We start from the raw sequence: 4882 nt of genomic DNA, 5'->3' as shown, positions 1-4882 counted from the left end.
CGTCATACTGTATTCTTAATGCTCAATGATGAGTAAAATTTTATAATTTTTATGTCAAATTTTAATATACCAAGTCATTTTACCAGCCAGGTGCATAAAATTTATTATTGTTAAAATTAGTATTAATGTAAAGCACACACTTTGCCAGGGTCTGGTGGAGCACATAGTGCTCCAGGTAGTATTAATTGTAAAGCACATACTTCGCCAGGGCCTGGGTGCAGGGAACAGATAGAGGTATGGGGTAGAAGCTCCAGTTCGCTCTGGTGACTGACTTTTTTGATGTATTAACACATGGCTGATTTATGACACATGGTTTGAAGGAGGGTCTATGGTCCTGGCAGAAAAAAGCCGAGTAATATACGGGCCCTTAAGGTCTATAATTGCCACTGACTTTGGTCAATAAGTAGAAGTGGTTTGGTGCAGGGGAAACGGTCCCAATATTGAGGTCAGGGTTTCAATTCCCTCACTGTGTATTTCACTTGTGTCCTTGGGCAAGGCATTTTATCTGCATTGCTTCTCTCCACCAAGGAGTATAAGTGGGTACCTGGTAAAGTTAAATACCAACATGCGCTGATGTACCTGCTGCAGCGTTATGGAATACTCCCCCAAGATTAAATTTTGTGTTCCATAGGCATTAATCCAATGAGGGCCTAACAATATGCAAATGTAAGGGCACATAGAAAAAAACTAAATTAGATTATCACTTTAAAAAAAAAATCAAAAAACTAAATTAGATTATTGCTTTTTTTTAATTGATGAGAGGGACTGTTTTTATTTGGCAAGAATATTGTAAGTATTGTATAAAAACTGGTTTAATTTTATTGTTTTTAAGGAAAATGTATTTCCATTCAAAAATTGCATCATTTTTAAAAATCTGTTAACATTTTTTTTATTCCCACATCAATATTTCCCAAATTTAATCTAACAAATTTTTCTATTCGCCTTACGTCTACTATTATTATTTTATTATTATAAGAGCTCACAGCCACTGAAAGCCACTATACAGTATCTAGCAATCCATTGTTTTAAATCAAGTTGAACCATGTTATATTTTTTTTTCTTGAAATAATAATTGATATTTCAATTTCTTTTTCAGGACTGATTCAAAAAGCAACAATATTTGTAATCGTACGGCCATACCAAGGAGGCGAAAGCTGTAGAAAGCTCCCACTTCGATCGGTACTTCACTTAACAAAAGATAATTGACAAGTTATTAATTGATCTGTTGATTGTTTTTGTTTTTTAGTTCACCTTTCTGCAAAGTGCACATAATTGATTTATTTATATTTTCTAAATTCAGTAATTTTTTTTTTTTTAAATAAATAAATCAATTGTATTGTAATCATCTATAATCTTTTAATTTAATCCTTAATGTATTTTTAAATTTGCTCACTATACACAATGTAATTAAAGTGTACAGTAGTAATACTGTAACTGCATTGTTTTTTTTTTATATATATTATTAATTCATTGTATGACTAATACTATAGATCTTGTTATGAGTATAGAGTAAATATAGAATGTAAATGTGCATTGATTTTTAAAAATACAGTATTTTCTTAAATTTAAAATATTGCATTGAATGTATTAAAGAAATATATAATTTACATTTAGATATTAATATGATAAATAATTTTTTAATGGTCAGAGTATGTTATAATTGTAACTGTTGGTGGAATTTAATAATAAATGCACATTAATAAGTATTAACAAAAATGTTGTTTAAATTATTTTGGCGATAGAGTAAGTACAGTAAATAGATATTGCAGCAACTCAGAGTTACTAATGATAACAGTTTGCCAGTTAGAATTGAAACCCAGTGGAAAAAGCAGTTGGACCTCATAACTTTTTGAATACCAGTTGAACCAGTTGGAATTGAAACCTGTTGGAAACCAGTTGAAAACCCATTAGTAAACCAGTTTTCATAAAAAAGTATATGTAACCTATAGGGGCCTGTAGGATCCTAAAGGGGCCTATAGGATCCTATAGGATTTTGTCCTATAGCATCCTATAGGATCCTATAGGATATTTTTGCCAGGGCCATAACTTGAAAATAAATTATAAATATTTTTCAAACATAACAGTAGAGAAAATCCGATCAGAATGACAAAATAATCCAAATATCCATGAGGGAAAAAAATCTGTTTTGGCCTTTTAGGCCTCATCATGAGTGCAGCTCTAGGGTAGACAAAGACGAAACAACGACCAGCAAATGAATGCAAGTATCTGTAATAATATAGTTTTGATAGGCAATTGTATTCTATAAAAAATACTGTATACTGGCAGTAGTATATTTTTTATATATCATGCATTAGGAAATATTAATGTAGAATGTTAATTAACAATGCAATAACCACCTAAAATACAACCTCACTTTCCCTTGGATTATATTCCCTGAATCAACCCTAACAACATCAACATTACAACCTGAGAAAGTGCTAAGAAAAGCCCAAAAATAACAATTATTTTGTTAAAAAATAATTTTTTTTAAAAACATAGGTTTATCAGGAATTTATAAAAAGAGGCATAACCAAACACTATCCCTCTGCTACTTTCAAGGGATGGAGAAGGGCATCCTATGCTGATAAACAATGAGATACCCACCAATCCTCAAACCTCAATTCAACAAAAAATGCAGATGGAAAGATATGTATGCCTACTGAAAATTTAACACTTGGATGAAAACTTACCCTCTTTTTGTAGCTCTCCTACAGATTCCTTTCTTATAATTTCCTCCTCTCTCCCACTTATGTTTTTGCTCACTTCTGTTCTACATTCTGGGAAAAAAATTATTTCATAGTAAGTTGATAATGTTTACAATAAAAAACATCTTTAAAATTGAACAGCTGAGACTGATTTAATCAACAAGTGAGAATATACCATTCATTCTTCTGTTTAATAAATCCCTATACAGTTAGAAATATTGGGCATAATAAATACCGTATACTGCACTTCCACAATAAAAGAGCCTGCATAACTGACATCTTACTGTTTTCGAAATATAAGGCAAAATGTTTTTCTAAAGCCCTAAAAGTGTTTTGTGTGATTTTAGTGTTAACATATTGAAATACACAATACTATATCCTTTATTGGGTTGCACATGTTTTCCTCTGAAAATAATGATTTTTGCACTCAAAATGTCAGTTATGCAATTTGTTATGTTTTTATTGATTATAAAAATGTTGACAACTACCACTAAAAAGAATAATTGTAGTGTGTTTGTGATTTCATTTTGTCAACATCTCTGTAGTCAATTGCATATCAGTAGAGTAAATATAGTACCTACTGTATTACATTCAGTATATCACAAATCATGCACACAGTAAAATACACAGTTATTATACTGACTGGTCTAATGATGAGTGACTGTTATGTTAGAAAACAATGCTAATGCAAGTACTTATTTTGTTATTTGTTGTTTTGTGATCATATAACTGTCCGTACTATGTTTATTTGCAATATTTTGTATCATCATTTTCTGATGACTTGCTTGTGTGACAGGTTCACTTCTAGGGTATGACAGAAAACTCATGCCAATTTTGGGGCCTGAATTTGAATATTGCTGTGGTGGAAGATCTTTAAGACGTTGGCCGCCTTCCAAATCGGTGTTTTTAGTAGTAAAATTGTTGGCATTGCATATTTAACTTCCCAGATGCAAAGAAAATAATGACCGAGATTTTAACACAATGCTTATGTAGTGTTATAGTTTATATATAATTGCAGCATATTTGACGTCTTACAAATGATACTATACACAATATTAATCAATTAGGCATAGGTATTAATGCTATTTATATACATAGACAATACCAGAACATGAAGACTAATACTATATAAATATTCATAAAGGAAAGGAAGATAATTAAATTAATTCATCAATTAACTAGCAAATTTGAGTAACTGAAATTTATTTGAGAAAGAAAAATTAGTTTATTTGCAGTTGTATGATTTTGTAATGGTTATTTCTAGTGAAAAAAAGCAGTTATGACCTTTTTACATGCTGAAATCTAACCATTGGGACATACATGGTGTACCAAGTCCACCTGACTGTTATAACTAAATTTTGAAAAAAATTATCAGTATGTTTTGACTGATAAGTGGTTTTTAAGGTATGGTACTATAAATGAGATGTTTCATGCAAGCTCTCACTTTCCTTCATTGAAGGATAAAAAAAAATGATTTTCACTTTTACCTTGCTCTACCACTTCCACATCTCTAACCGTTATTTCTTCACCCTCATCTACACTCATGTCCTCATCATCTTCTCTGCATTCTGAAAAAAAAGTTTCTTTTGGCTACATTGTAGCTTGATAGCTGTTTGAGTTTGAATCCACTGAAAGCCTGACAACAGATAATGTCCACTGTCTTTCGTCCTTTAAGCTTATGTGGGGTATTCCAGTTGCCAATACCGGCAGATAAAATTTATATTTATATATATTGTTTTTCTTTTTGTAATGAAATTCATACTTACCTGAAAATGTAATATCTTTCCCTTCTGCTTAAATTGTTCTTAAACTTGCTACACTGTAGCTGGATGGCCGTTTGATCTGTATTCCGTTTGGAAGACCTGACACCAGGTAACGTCCATTGTCTACATCCTTATAGCTTATGTGGGGTTTTCCAGTTGCCAACACTAGCAGATATAATTAGAACAATTTTATTTGGTTCACTTTATAGAATTTTTTCTAAATTGAATTATATCATGATAGACAACCAGGCAACTTGAACTCTATCAGTCCAATGACTGAACACCAAGTTCAGTGTGGTAGTGTTACACAATCATCACTTTTAAATTTTGGGAAGTGTAAAGTAATTAGAATGAAAGTTAAATAATCATCATTTCTTCAAATGGTGCCCAATGTATTCATATTATGATATACAT

This window comes from Anneissia japonica, unplaced genomic scaffold, assembly GCF_011630105.1.
Source record: "Anneissia japonica isolate Jap-2015-1 unplaced genomic scaffold, ASM1163010v1 scaffold287889_len55342_cov104, whole genome shotgun sequence".
Taxonomy (NCBI): domain Eukaryota; kingdom Metazoa; phylum Echinodermata; class Crinoidea; order Comatulida; family Comatulidae; genus Anneissia; species Anneissia japonica.
The sequence above is the reverse complement of the archived record's forward strand: the minus strand, read 5'-3'. Positions refer to the sequence as shown.